We start from the raw sequence: 15800 nt of genomic DNA on the forward strand, positions 1-15800 counted from the left end.
TTGTGCAAGACTGTTGAATCTCAGATCTGTACCTCTGAAACAAATAATGCAATATATGTTAAGAAAGAAAAAAAGAAGAAGAAGAATGTAGCAGGAGGGGAAGAATGAAGGGGGGGAAATCGGAGGGGGAGAAGAACCATGAGAGACGATGGACTCTGAAAAACAAACTGAGGGTTCTAGAGGGGAGGGGGTTGGGAGGATGGGTTAGCCTGGTGATGGGTATTGAGGAGGGCACGTTCTGCATGGAGCACTGGGTGTTATGCACAAACAATGAATCATGGAACACTACATCTAAAACTAATGATGTAATGTATGGGGATTAACATAACAATAAAAAAATTTAAAAAATAAATAAATAAATAAAAATAAAAATAAAAATCCATTCAGTATGAATAAGGAAGTAAATAAGAGAAGTAGGAGAGTAGGAATGAGTGAATTTGTAGGGTAGGAATGAGTGAATTTGTAAGTGGAACATTATTTGGACTATGGACTCACCAGCCTATGGCTACAGAAGGGAGACGACATTTATATTTCTGTTCCAACGACAACTCCAGTCCTCGCCTTGTGAAGAAAATACCCCTAAGTTTTTCTGAGTGTTCACAGCAGGGCTGACAACCCAGCCTTCCTCAGCAATTACCATTAAAGCCAGCCAGTCTTCTCTTCAAGCTGGTGTTCACCATCTGCAAAGTTCCCTGTTTTTCCTGCTTACCAAAGGCCTAGAGAGAGAGCCTTCTGGATTTTTTTTTACATACATCCAGGTGTTCAGTAATATCCAAAGTATCCCTCAAATTGCCACAAATTCTGTGATGTAAAGAGCCAGTAATGAAGGGATGTTCATATGTCGACAGCCTCCCTTCATATCCTCTCTCCAGGGGTCCCACCTGAGATGGCAGGAACAAGGACAGTTTGGTTACAGCGGTAGACTCTCTCCATTACTACAAATTCCATTTGACTTATAAACCTCCCAGTGACCCCCAGAGCAGAGAAGACTAAGCAGGGCAAGCCTGCCAATCCCAAGTAATTGATGCTGACGTGGGCACTGCTCACAGGCTTGAAGCCCCCATCCTTGGATTTATGTGTTATACAAAGCCAAAACCCTCTTTTCCTTGCTCCTTCCTAAATCCCATTGAGTTTCCACTAAGTACCTCCATCATGCCTCCACCAGACTCTCACAACGCCGCCGACTTCTTGCTCGGGGCACACCTCCACCACCACCTCCTTTGGGGAAAGTGGTTTGACCTCCTACTTACAGATGTCGGGCACTGTGCTATACTTTGTTGATGATAAATCTGTTGTTACCTGGTTTTATTCCAATTTTGCGTAAACCACAGTATATGTCTAAGATACGAATTTTGCAAAGAATAGTATGTTATCATAGGCAACAACTGGTGCTAAAATGACTTTTTCTTCACTTGTTTTATCATACTTTTAATTCTTACAGACATCAACTGGCATTATATTGACCCATTTTCCACTTGATTTTAGTGCTTTTGGTTGTTTTTAGCACAAGCATCTTTTTCCTCATATATTTATGACCAAACTTACTCCTTACCATTCTATTTTCTGTTCCTTCACTCATTTCTTTGGCTTCTTTAATTTTATTTATTTTTTAAAGCTTTATTTATTTAAGTTATCTCTACACCCAGTGTGGAGCTCGAACTCACAACCCCGAGATGAAGAGTCACATGATCCTCCGACTGAGCTAGCAGGCGCCCCTGCTTCTTTAATTTTAAAATCTCCTTAGAAAGAAAAGTTCAGTTAAAATTTACATTTTTATGCCATATTTTCTCTTTATTTCATCATTTTCCTTTTTTAAATACCTTTGGTACTTTTTCACCAACATGTTTTTATTTTTGTTTGAGATTGCCCACTCAATATTTTTTGTTCATAAGTGTCCATTTAATGTTTTTCTGACATCTGTAGGATTTTCTCCCCTTGGGGTAAGGCCTAGTCAGATCTACTGCAGGTAGAGAAGCTGGTTCTGATTGGCCATCTGAGGCACACAGCCACATGGTAATAAAAAGAATAAAGAGGATGCAGAGCCCCTACCCGTGCAAAGTGAATCATTGTTGGATAAATGGCCATAGCAACATGACATAATTTGCAATAGCGCACATGTGCTGGCTAGTTGATAAAACTCAGTGCGGCTTTCAGGGGACGCCTCTATCCATGGTACAACCACTGCTGGCCATACTTAGGCAAGATTGTGATTTACTGCTGGAAAGATAAGAGAAACAACTCTTAAAGGTCATCCCTGGGATAACCAGAAGTCCTGGTTCTCTCCAATCTGCTGACATCCTTGGCTAATCACATAAATCACATTTCACAGAGATTTTTAGAATAGTGATAATGTTCTGCGGTACCCCTTCTGACTGTATCCTGTTACAGGTCCATCTCTTTATAGAGAAAAACAGCATCCTGCATTTTCAAACTGTTGGTTATAAAACTTAAGTGTAGGCCTCACATACTTTGTATTAATCAATACGCAGCTTTTTAAGTAAAAAATTTCAGAGACCAGGTATGTTTTTCAGGCAAATCTGTTTTATCTTCTTTTTTACATCATTATGGACTTATGGCTCTCTGACACCCTAAGGCAACCTTGCTTTCTTTCAACATCTAGGATCCACAAACTAATCCTAATTTTCTTTTCCCTGCCCAGAATTATGAAATCAACTATCCTCCAAGGGCATTTGTCTTTTTCACTAGAGAATAGTTTTAGAAGCCACAGGCACTATAGTTCTACAAATAAACTTGTTCCACATTCTGACTGGAATTTGGCAGGATGATAGCAAAAATGTCCAACAGTATGAATCACTTTAGGGACAGAACAGATAAAGCCTCCTCTAAAAAATGTTCAGAATTCGTATTGATATTTCCAGTTCACCTCTATTTTAATAAGTTCTTCTTGCCTTACTCTGATAGAAGAGTTATTCATCCATTTCAGTTTTTCAACAATCCATTTTCCTTGTTTTCATTAATGTTAAATTAAAAAAAAAAAACACTCTATATTATCATACCAAACCATGAGTCTAAATATCAGTGTTGCCTCCCCCAAATTCAGAAGTCTCATATCTTTTCTTCATTCTTGACCTTCAGCTCAGCCATCCTGAAACTGGCTCCACAGTGTGCCGGTCCCATCGATTCTTTGGTCAGCACTGCCTTCACACCAATATCTGGAAGGGAAGCAGCCCTAGCCTTTGTCTAGGGGAACACCAAAGAAACTAAGAGTTCAGAGCACTCAGTGTGATACACTGATACCTTGTTTGCATAATAGAAGATAATAAAATGTGGATAATACACAAATACCACTTCTTAAAATTAAAAAAAAAAAAATCCACTGTCAGTTATCTCCATTTGAGCTCCCAATTTGATTTGATTTGATTTTTCCTTTATATTTGTTCTTTCACTAGGGCCTTTGTATATCTATGGGGCAGAATTTTTAGTAAAAAAACTGCATTTCATGCCCATGGGTACCAGTGGGTACACCAACTTACAAGAGTCAGCTGCATTCATCACCCCCGATTCTGCACTCAGTGACATCACACTCACAGCGTGCAATCAGCCATAGCAGAAGTGTTTACACCATGGAAATTGGCAAACACTATAAATCAGGGCTTTCCACCCAAAGAGCCGGTTATTAAGCATTTACCAGGACAACTCTGGGTTCAGCTTTGGGACAACTCAGTTTTCCCAAAACCAGTCAAAATGTCAGAACATAAAATCAATTAACGTACAGAATTATCAGAGTTAATATGCCAAACATTATGGTCAAGAATCCCCACCTTAAGAAGTTTACATAGAATAGCATTTGGAGCTTTATGTAATTTTTGCAATATTCACGGCATAGTGCTTCCCAGAACCAACCCTTAGAAAACAAAACAAAACAAAACAAAAAAATACAATTGGATTATAGCATATTTTAGTTATAATATCCATTTAGTTATCCACCAGTTTCAAGTAATTTCCAGATATTTTTGATCCATCCCCAGGGGTTTTATTTCCACAACAGACAAACACAGAGAATTCAGTAATTTCTAGTTATTAACATTTCTGTGGTAATATCCAATTTTTTACATGAGTTAATACACACCATGCTCTTTCCTTCTTGATTTTGCATTCTGTAGTAACTGTATCTTCTGGGTGATATGGAGGATAGATCCAAGGAAGCTCTGAGTATGAGGTCTGGCTTTGCCAAAATCTAAAATGGACTGAAGGAATATTAAGTTTCCTTATTGGGTTTGAGTGGGGCTGGCCCACTAATTTGTTCTTTCTAGTGGTCTGTCATGGCACCCCTGGTGTCATTCCCAGGAATGTAATGGCCTCACATATCTCATCATTAAAAAGTGTTCATAGTAGAGGTTCTCATTTTGTTATTCATTTAGCACCTGAATTTAGGCAGGAGAAACATTTCTACCTGAGGGCTCTGTATAGTTCAATTCCCCTGCCTTTTTATTGCCACTTGCCCAGAGAAGTGGCTTCCCCAAGTGAGGAAGCCAAATGCTCTGTCCCCTCCTTCCAGCTGCCTTGGGAGTACTTGGCCTGATTCCTCTTTGCAGAGGAATGGCCTTCTGAGCTGCATCTTACCTGAGTCTAGCATTTTTCCTCCCTACTCTCTGGTTTCCCTCTCCCCTCAGCCCTACACCTTGAGCAGACTTCCTCTGGCATTGCCCCATATTCCCACTTGCCTTTTAAACTTGGCTGGGTCTGGCTGTGCTCACTCAAGGACACAGAGCCACAGCCTTGTTGGAGCTTCAGGCATCTGCCTGTGCTTGGCCACCCAACCCCCAGCACAAGACTGCTTCAGATGCCCTCACTCTCCTGTACTCTGAGCTTCCCTCTACTAATACTGCCCATTTTACATCCCTCCACATTCTACAACATTCCATTATCTTCTACTGTGCTTTCCTACCTATTCCTACAGGAAGGCTGGGAGGGATGGTGTATTCTAACTCTACTCCTTTGTCCATATATCAGAAACCTGCTGAAGCCACAGCACGACCCACGTCCAAAATGAGCAAGTGTTCTGTTTTCTAAGACTTGCAACCTTGAAGAAACCCCAGGCTGATCATTAGTCTCCCACTTATCCCGCCAAACTCATTTGTGTCTGGCTAATAGGGTTGACCGTTTCTACATAGCTTTTAATTTCTGTTATTTCTTCAAACCAGGAATTATTTCAAATCTTCCTTTTGACTTCCAGGGGGATAGATATTTCTTAGATAGGCTTTCATTTTATTGTCATTTTTTAAATTCTATTCCATTATAGAGAGATATATAGTTTGAGATGTCATGGTTTCTGCTTATTGTGCAATTATAGTATTGTGGGTCATTAAAATGTATGCATAGGGCATCAGATTGCATTTACCATCTACTATTTGCTTTTTATATTTCTCATTTGTCTTACAAATTTGTCTACCTGGTGTAGGTATGTATGATTCGTTTGTTTTAACTGCTGTTAAGGATTTTATTTATGAATATACCATTGTTGATTTATTCATTCTATTAGTGGACATTTTTATTAATTTCTTTCACTTTCTCTCTTTTTTCCCAATGGCAAACAATTCTTCACTGAATAGATGTATGTGCACCTCCTTTTCCTATGAATGCAAGTTTTGTCCAGGATCAGTACCTAAAATTATAATTGCTTGATCATAAGTTATATAATATCTTCTTTTGCTAGCATCCCCAGATTGCACCCCAGAAGTGTTATAATAATTTATAAATTTTTATCAGTGGCTTATCAGAATTTTCCCCAAATCTTTGCCAACACTTGATAATTTTTTATTTTTGCCATTATGACGGTTATACAACCATATCTTTTTTTGTGTGCATCCCTGAAGAAAGATATATATCTTCAGATTGAAGAAACTTGAGTCCTAAGCAAAATAAATAAAAATAAGTCTATACTTAGTGACATCATAGTGAAAATTCAGAAAATGAAAGACAAAAAGAAAAATCTTAATCCAAGGGAAAATAACAATTTACTTACGATGGAAGAACAAGTAGACTGACAACATATTTCTCATTGGCAGTGACAGAGGTCAGAAGATAATAGGGTGGTATCTTCACAAGGCTGTTGGAGGAAGAAAAACCTGTCACATCAGAACTCTATGTTATTCTCCCAGGGGTTGTACCAGCACATCCTCAATTGGCCTCCCCCGCCCCTTCTTCAGGAACAGATATTTCCCCTTGACCGAAGGGTTGGGTAGGTGTCTGAAGCTGGGCAAATCTTAGAGCCTCATGCCCTCTGGTCACATGACTGGTTCAAAGAGTAGGTATATAAACAAAGAAAAAGCTCTCTTTCCATGCATCTTTTTCCTTTTGGTCTGTTCCATCTAAGAGTACTGAGAGGAAGCTTTTTGAGGAAGAGAGAGAGAGGCAATTTAAAAGGTTCTAGTCAGAGTTCATTTTTTAACTGACTGGAGGTATAGGAGTAGTAGAGGGCAGGTAGGGTGTATGAACGGGAAAAACGTAGCCCAACCACTGTGAGAGATGGGAGTCAGAGGCAACCAAAAAAGCCACCAGATGAAAGCACTGACCATCAGTGGATTAACTTTAATAGGTCCCACCTACCAACAACTTAACCCAGGAAACAGAGCATCTCAATGTGTGAATACTCTCTCCACAAGCACAGAATCTGTAAATCTGATATCCTTGTATTGTACATCCATGTTCTTTTTCTTCAAACTAAAGACAACATAGTGCATTTAAATCACAGAATTTCAGACCTGGAAATTTTCTTAAAAGCACCTTTCTTTGTATGGATGGGTGAATCAAAGACCACAGATTAATGTGCTTTGAGCGACATAGCTGGGTAGTGACAGACATAAAGATAGAACTTGGATCTCCTAACCCCCAAGTCACTTCTTCTTCTCCTAGTCACACCACCTCTGCACCCATATGGACTGAATTTTTGAAGTGGCTTTCCTAATGTGCCTGGTATAATTCTCTGTCTGTAGTAGGCATGTTCTAAATGCTCGCTATTCACTGTGTCCTTTTCTCTTCCCACGTCTCTCCATTTTTCCTCTACTAGAAAGTTCTTGGGTTTAATGTTAAAGCTGATGTCCTACAACACTGCTATTAAGCCGAAGACCCCACCCTTGCATATGAGGAGGGTTAGCCCATACCATCATAATAACCAAATGGGGTGGGAAAAGGTATCTTGGAGCAGACAGTACACTGATGTAGGAAAACCAAATGTGACCCAGCAATTTGGTGTGGACTCTGCTCCAAGTCCTCCTTAAATTCATGTTCAATATGTTAATGCATCCCAAAATGAAAAATTCCTACTAAAAAAAAAAGTGAAGCCTTCAAGAGGCACTGGAGCAGAGACTACCTCACAATCCACTTGGTAATACTTAGATTTTGCCATCAACTCTATTATTTTCCAAAGTCTTTTTCTTCATATGTCTTATTCCTTTGGAGTTTCTTTCCTGCCTCCTCTGTCCTGAACTCCCCTTCCTTTGTCCAGAGCCCTTTGCCTCCACCCCAGGATTGTAAACACCACTTGGCAAGGCAAAGTGTTTTGGTTAGCCAATTATCTCATGTTCCTCAAGACTGCCCCACCTCAGGGAGATCAGTTTGTTCAGTCAGGGGTACAGATAGTGCATGCAAGTTTCTCTGCCCAGAGTATCGGACCAACACATTCTTTTCTCAGTCCAGTGTGACTCCAAGTATTGTCCTATACCAATAAACAGACCACCTAGACTCTATTTGATCACAATATTCAGGTTCCTGAAGTTCTATATGACTAAAAACAGGTAAGCTGACCTCTGTCAACTAGTGCTCTTTATAATATTCCTTCTAAAAGTTTATTTCCATGTAAGTGTGCTAAACCTTTTAGACTCAAAAGTTTTATCTTCTTTGGTCTGCATAACAGCCCTGAGAAAGGAAAGGTGGCTTAAATGACCTGCCCAAAGTCATACAACTAGTGAGAAACAAAGCCATGTCCCAGCTCAGTTTTTGTTATGCACATAAATGCTCTTTCTAGAATCCAGGGTTCTTGCCCATTTTCCTGAAACTTTCTTTGAGCCACTACTTTGAACACCAACAATTGGAAAACTTCCTAATTTACTATATTTGGTCCAACATGAATGCATTGAAATTTTGCAAAATAGCCAAGATATAGATAACAAGATAAGAAATATCAAGAAATTGAGTATATATTTAGAAATCAGATAATTAAATTTTTTAAAAAATCAGATTATACTAAAAGGTTAACATAATCTTACTTTACAAATATTAATTGTGGATAAAACCTAAATATGAATACACATAGAAATATTGCTTGGGGCAGAGGAAAAGTGATTTGGCCCAGACCCATACCCACACCCTTCCACCACGAGATTATCAACCAATAGAGCAAGCACTCACCAACACAAGTTATGCTCAATGCACTTGTTAGCCCTGGTCTCCAGTTCGGTATGGGTGGAGGAAATGGTAGCATACACTTAGGTGCACTCCGTTATCCTCTGGAATAGTTGTGTGAGCTTGGTCTCTAAAGCCTTGATGGTTGGAAATTTCACTTCTGAGACTTTACCTAATACTCAATAAATCTCTAAATTATTTTTTTCTTCAATATATTTTCATTATTTATTCAATCAGCAAATATCGACCCTGTTGACCAGGGACAATTGTGATGAGCACACTTATCCCTGGACTTGCCTGCAGACACTTTTGTTTTGATCTCTTAGATACAAGTACAAAAGTGCTTAGTGCTCCTGGGTCCCAAGGAAGGAGGGCTCCTAAAAAACATGGATGAAGAACAAAGTTCAGATAGAGGCCTGAAAATTTTAAGTGGGAACTCAGATTTTAAGACAAAATGTGTTCTATATCTAGGAAGAAAACACACACGCAAAAGCCTGATTTTCCCCCTGTGTAAATAATGTCCTGGGATAGGGGCACCTTGGTGGTTCAGTCGGTTAAGCATCTACCTTTGGCTTAGGACATGATCCCGGGGTCCTGGGATCAAGCCCCATGTCAAGCTCCCTGCTCAGTGGAGAGTCTGCTTCCCCTTGTCCCTCTGCCTCTCCCCCCAGCTGTGCTCTCTCTCTCCCACTCTCTCAAATAGATGATTGATTGATAGATAGATAGATAGATAGATAGATAGATGATAGATAGATAGATAGATAGATAGATAGATAGATGATAGATAGATAGATAGATGATAGATGGATAGATAACTAAATAAAAATAATGCCCTGGGATAAACGGGTTGGTGGCATAATGCATCCTTGTATGAAAAAGTCACTATATAACATTGTTCTAAATCAGTTATATCCCAGAGAGACTTAAAAATGTTCAGAACACAGAGCTGCCTTGAGAAGCAGCTATATGAAGATTTGTTGGGTGATATATGTAGACTAATGCTTTTTCATTTTCACAGCAGAAGAGAGAGGAAATTGGAATGGCATGCCCACCAAATCTCCTTCTGTATGGGTAGAGGCATCACCAAGTTTACCCCCCTACCTTCCACCTGTATATGATTTTGAGCAAGGGGAAGACAAGGAGTGGAAGGAAAAGAAACCACCTTCCCCAGGGCACATGAAGCCGCAGAAGGAAAGAAGCCACAAAAAGGAAAGAATCTCTCTCCCTCCCCTCTGCTACCCACGTACATGTTTGGTGCCAAATGCTCCCAGATCTTCCTTTGGACTTCAGAGATTCTCTTATTAGGACTCCAAAAGTTCACTGAAGTGAAACTCACACCAGAAGAAAGGGGTGGGTATCACATGAGAACCTAAGTTCAAGTATTTGACTGAGGACTTTTGGAGACATGAGACAATCCAAGTATCAACAAATTAAAACTGTAGGTGAAAGCAAGTTAAGGAGGTAGAGACAGCTGTGACGTAACCATCCTAACTCAGGTAAGCACATTTGCAAGGCGCAATGGCAGCTTGGCACCAAACCATGTGGGAAGGCAAGGAAAACTGGAATTGGATGGAACTGGAGCCAGAATGAACCCAGCTTTGGGTCACTACCCCATCTGAATCATTCTTGGTCACCTGACAGTGGGGATCCGCATAACTCAAAGCGCTGCTGGTTTGGGCAGAATCTCAGTTAGCAGCTGAGAACAAGATCTGGGAAGGACAGTATGAAACCCAAAGCAATAAAAATGTATGACGGTTGTTGGTAGCTCTACTAGAAATCTAAAAACCAAGCTCTTTTGTGAATTTAAGTTGTAGGAAAACAGATGAGTGAGGAAAGAGACGCAGGATGGAAGAAAGACAGGAGCTGAAGGAAAGGAAGTTGTAGCCATTGGAGGGGGTGGAGTGGAAAGAAGGCTGTGGTTTCCTCCTACCCCTGGCTGTCCCTGCCCTCCCAGCCCTACCTACTGAGATCAGCAAGCAAATCAGGGGAGATCTGAAGTCTCAGAAAATAGTTGTGACTTAGGAAAATAATGGAGTTGAAGTTCTGAATAAATGTGCTCTACAGCTGAAACCACTTTTTCTTCATCTTTGCATCAGAGGAGAAAAATCATAGGGAAGGAAATAAACAGGATCATTTTAAAAATAAGAGTTGGTTGGCAGATTACCACAGTAAGAAGATAAAGAGTCAGGGAAATCAGATGGTACCAAAATCTACATTAACAGGAGTCGAAGAATACAGACACCATTTATATTCCCAGCCAAATAATGAGGTGTCAGCAAGGCATCAGCAGGAAGACAAAAGTTGGAAAATTATTCTTTTTTTTTTTTTTTACTGCTTGTAGCCAAAGCTCTAGTTGAAAATTAGAGGCAAAATCTTGCAGCTGGCAGTACAGATCCATAATGATCTCCATCAGCAGAAAACCAAGATTCTGTTAAAGGTCTGACTCAGAAAGCTTATAAGCCACAGAGAAAGAAAGAGGCTGTCAGCTGCAGAAGGGGATGTTCACAGAGAATTCAAGAAACAGGGAGTGAACATAGTGAAAATAGATTGTGTAGAAATCTACTGGATCACCATGTGAGGGTAAAGAAAGCCTAAGATACCAGACTTTTTCTTTTTTTTTTTAAAGATTTTATTTATTTATTTGAGAGAGAGAGAATGAGAGAGAGCACATGAGAGGGGGGAGGGTCAGAGGGAGAAGCAGACTCCCTGCAGAGCAGGGAGCCCGATGCGGGACTCGATCCAGGGACTCCAGGATCACGACCTGAGCCGAAGGCAGTCGCTTAACCAACTGAGCCACCCAGGCGCCCCAGACTTTTTCTTTTTGATGCATGAAGATTTATTCCTGGATAGAAAAGAGATGTTGCCTTCCTGAGACAGAAATTGCAAATAGCAAACACAGAGATTGGTGTACGTCAGAGATCTCAGACTTAAAACCAAATCCAGGAAGATCACTAAACAACTCCTATCAATAAGAGGTCCGGGAAGCCAGGCTGGCTCCCATGGGACACTCCCTATGAGTACTGGGGCAGTCTACACCCCACTGTGCCATTCACTTTTTTCCTGCTATGGAAGAAGCATGCCTGGAAGTGAATTAGCTGTGAATGGGCTGCCACCCGGGTAGGGCAACCTGTGAGGTGTCAGGAAAAACTTTACCCTGATCTTTGTGCACATATAACTTAATTGATGAAAACTTGCCAGAATGCCTACTGAGCCCTGCACCCACTGAATGACAGACTACCGAACCCTCCATGATGGTGGGCACAATAGGGATATCTCCATTTCAGCATTAATCAAACAGATTTGCCTAGAGGTCAACAAGGGGCTGTGCAGGGACCATCCACCTGGGCCAAGGGACCATTTCCAGTATCTGATAATATATCTGCCTCTAATACTGGCCCTAGCATGGCTTCATTAACAAAGACTGGGCCCAAAATCTCTTACTTTCTGCAGTGAGGGCTGGTTTGGCTAATGCTGATGCAAATAACTTCCTATCTTTATCAGGAATATCTGTCATTAACTCAACAGATGAAAAACTTCCAACTGCCATCACCACCTCCTCAAATATGGACCCAGACACTCCCAACCTTTCCTCTTGGTGAGCTTACACCTCCTAACTAAAGGAAATCTTGGAAACCTAGACCCTCTTGCTGTAAAAGTACCTTCTTTCTAGGCCTAATTACTTGAGATTATCTACCTTTCTCTCTACAAAGTATTTATAGCCTTTGGGTTCTAGAGAGGAGTGCACCATCCTCTTCAGATACCACCACTGCGCACCCAGGGTTCCCAGCCTCAGGTTATGAATGGACTCTTGGGACAGTGCATGTGCTTCAAAAGCCAATGCAAATATTACTTTGGTACTTAACATTTAACACTATTTTAGAACTGAGTTATATTGTTCTAAGATCTTTTTGAACCAAATGACTCAAATCTGATAGATATTTGATTTGCTATGAAGACCACCACTTACACTATAGCCTCCCATTTTCTCCACTCTCTGCAAACCTATTTTATGTATTATTAATATAATTTATTTAGTTAATGTAGCTTATGCTACATCCATATCCAGAAATGGATTTTTAGTACCATGTTGAATATAATACTTTCACATAAATTAGCTTAAAAATAAAGTATAGGTATAATTATCAGGACTGTTTGCTAATCTACGTATTTTTGCTCATCCATACTTTGGATAAACCTAGCCAGTTGCACTCAACTTGGTGGTGGGAGAATTGTTGCCTAAGAGGAAATAAGTTGTCACTGAAACACCAGTCAACTAAACCCAAACCTATGATGTAATGCCAAATAGTACAATCATTGATTCAATAAATCATTTAGAAAATCACTAGCGTAAGTATTGTACCAGTATTTGCTCTCAGTTATGACAGTAGAGATTGTCAGACTCTTTTACCTCAGGGGAACCCTTCATCTATATAAAATTAGAAGTCAGCATAGACCCTAAAACCTGCCTTAGTTGATGTGGAGCTGCAGTTTGGAACCCTGTTGGCTCCATCTCCCTCTCATCTTATGATATGGTACCCCAAGAGCCCCGGGGCTCCACCAATCTCAGTTTGGAAACTTCTAGGTTGCAGCATGATAGCAAAAAGGCCAAGGTCATGGTTTCAGTGGTCATGGCAGCCATGGCCAACCTCTCCCATTTATAAACTCAAAACACCATGTAGTATAGGATGGATGTATACTTGATATTTAATGGAAAGAAGTTATTTTTATCACTATACTTAACCAACACTCCTACAAGTGTGTACTTATGTTACAAACAAGAGTGAGTATGCAAAATCTCTCCAAGTTACAATTGTACACTCTACTGTTGAGTTAACAGAATCATCTTTGTCCATTAAGAACACTTCATTTTGTTTAAGCAGAGATAATAAATACCTGTTAATGGTGTTATTGGTGGGATTGAGACATGTGCTATGGAGTCAGTCCAGAAGCCCTCCCAGGACCCTTTCAGGCCGGAGTTTCCATATCTCTCTGGTGTTGGAACAGAATCCAGACAGACATTCAGCAAATTATTGTCTCAGAGCACAGTCCTATCTTGCTGTGATTTGTCAGAATTTTTGCAGCTTCCCATAGTGAAAGCTTCCTTGTGATTCTTTATTCCTTGAGAAGATTAGACTCTGCCTTTCTTTCTCTAATTCTTTCATCTTCTATCTGAGACCATATGGGACTTAAGTTTAGATCTGGGTTTTATATCTAAATATGAAATTATAGGCAACCACTTAGTGGCAAAATGTTGCCTTGCATTGTTAATTTATTATATTCCTCTGGAGAAAGGGTTTTTTTTAAAGAAGATTTCAAAGATCTGAAATGAAGTGATCTTTTTATCATCCTCTCCACTGCCCTTATATATCTGACCCCTGACACCACCAGCTATCCCATCATGAACAGGTCACTTCACCTCCGACATCAAAAGAAAATCAAAGCCACAGGCAGGAACTGCCTCAAGCTCCTGCCACTAACCTTACAAACCTACCAAAATCTACACCCTCCTTTCCTCCTTCCCCCTATTCCACTGAAAATGAACCCCTACTCCATGCCTGATCCCCTCACTTGTGCCCCAGATTCCCCCTCCCACTTCCTCCGTTCTTGACTCCCTCAATATCTCCTCCTCCTTTGCACACCCATTCTGCTGCTTCCTTTCCAGCAGCCTTCACCATGCTCAAGCATCTCTTGAGTTCACGAAACACCCCAGCTACTGGACTATCTTCTGCTTCCCTTCATGGTCAAATTCCTGTTCCTCACCTCCCATTTACTCCAAGAATGCCCTAAAATGTCACCAATAGTTCCTTGTTGCTAAATACAATAGACACCTTTGACTTCTCAAAAGTATCTAAACTTTTGAAAAATTATTCCTATTTAAAAAACAACAAGCAAACATCTATTCAGTCAACAAGTGTTTATTGAGTTCTTCCTAGTGCTGGGAATTGAAGATATAGCAAGAAACAGATGTTGGTGATCACTGAGGTTACATTAAGAGCAGAAGGAGAGCCAAGCAATAAATAAGTAAATAAGTGAACAAGATAATTCCCAAGGGTGATAAGCGCTGTGAAGACAAACACAACTAACAAATCTAAAGTGGTGGGATAGAGAGTAACTATGGAAACCACAGTGAGTTTCCAAGGGAAACATCTCTGAGATGATATTTGAGCTGAAGTCACCTGTGCAAAGATCTTGGACCAGAGCATCACAGGCAGAGTGAATAGCAAGAACAGAGCCCCAAATGAGCACAAGCACTGAGTAGCTATGACAACATATTGTTTATACATACAAAAAGAGAGAACAAAAAGAAGACAGGAAAGTGTTGTTTTGCTGGGCAGGGAAAGGGCTTCTGAATCTCAAATGGGGTAGATGAAACCTGGCAGGGCAATAAGCCTTGTACCTTTGGGGCTGGAGCATGGCTCCAGCTCCCCTCCAGTGTCCTCCTAAGTAGAAAAGTGTTGGAGGGGTTGAGGAGGAGTGGGACTTGGATCTACTGCCTATATTTCTCACCCTTCAGTCCAACTTTAAAGCCAACAATAAATCAGCCAAGCTTGGGCTTACAACAAGCTGAGATAACTCCTGGAGTGGACCCTGCTAGAGCCTCAAGAGTGATGGGCCCACTCCAATCCCTCTCCTTTCATCCCCCAACTCTGAGATGAGTAGGGAAAGTGGTCCAAGAGAGGTTCCTGCAAGACTGCTGCTGGGCAAACAGTGGAATCCTAAGTCAAGGTCAGGCCCCTGAGGGGGGTCTATTAGTATGTGGTCTTCTCATGTGATCACCTTCAGTGGTCAGGGTCCTCTGGGTGGGGAATGGAAATGAGTGAAACTTGGAGGGGCTCTCTAGGATTTGTGCCTGGGAGAGAAAATGAGATCCCAAAACTATTCCCCCAAAGCCAAGTTCCCCAACACATACAGAAACACACACACCAATCCACAGGAGGGCAAGATGATCTGAGAGTCCTCCATTTAACCCAGGGGCAACCCCCACCAAATATGTGTGTGTGTAGTGATGTGGTCTAACCAGGGCAGAGTCAGGGGATTAGTTCCTATGCCCCTGACTGAGAGCCCATACTCAAGGTTAAAGCCCTTCTAAGAGTCGGGCTATGGATAGTGGGAACAAATCAGAGATGAGGTAAACTCCTAACCTATATTCCACTATAATTGGGTTCAGACCTGCACATATCATGGGTTAACCTCCTACACAAGGAGGGAAGTCTTGGACTGCTTATCTATCCTAACTTGCCTCTTCCCCACCCCAATCCCCCACTTAATTCTCCTCTCCCCAAGTCCAAGCTCCTCCCCTATTTTGCCTGATCCCTCTATAGTATGTGGAGGCACCAACCAGGGACAACATAGAGGGACCAGGACTCAGCTCTCCCCAGGAATTTGGGGTACTATGGCCTGGAAATAGCAACTCTCTGAGTACCCCTTCTGGTCCT

At 41.0% G+C, this 15800-nt stretch overlaps 1 protein-coding gene across 2 annotated transcripts in view; it reads right to left on the reverse strand.

Moving 5' to 3' along the window:
• Positions 1 to 2521: 2521 nt before the first annotated feature.
• Positions 2522 to 15800, reverse strand: part of MOBP (myelin associated oligodendrocyte basic protein) — a 50240-nt gene continuing 36961 nt past the window's right edge. Inside the window, exons 7-8 of one of the 2 annotated variants that reach the window (XM_078073339.1) lie at positions 5987 to 6070; positions 2522 to 5873 (exon numbers count right to left, since the gene is read on the reverse strand). The gene's annotated coding sequence lies outside the window, so the exon portion shown is untranslated. The remainder of the gene's footprint in view (positions 5874 to 5986; positions 6071 to 15800) is intronic. The other variant, XM_036081893.2, reaches the window with a different exon arrangement.

This window comes from Halichoerus grypus, chromosome 1 (genome assembly GCF_964656455.1).
Source record: "Halichoerus grypus chromosome 1, mHalGry1.hap1.1, whole genome shotgun sequence".
NCBI classification, from domain to species: Eukaryota; Metazoa; Chordata; class Mammalia; order Carnivora; family Phocidae; genus Halichoerus; species Halichoerus grypus.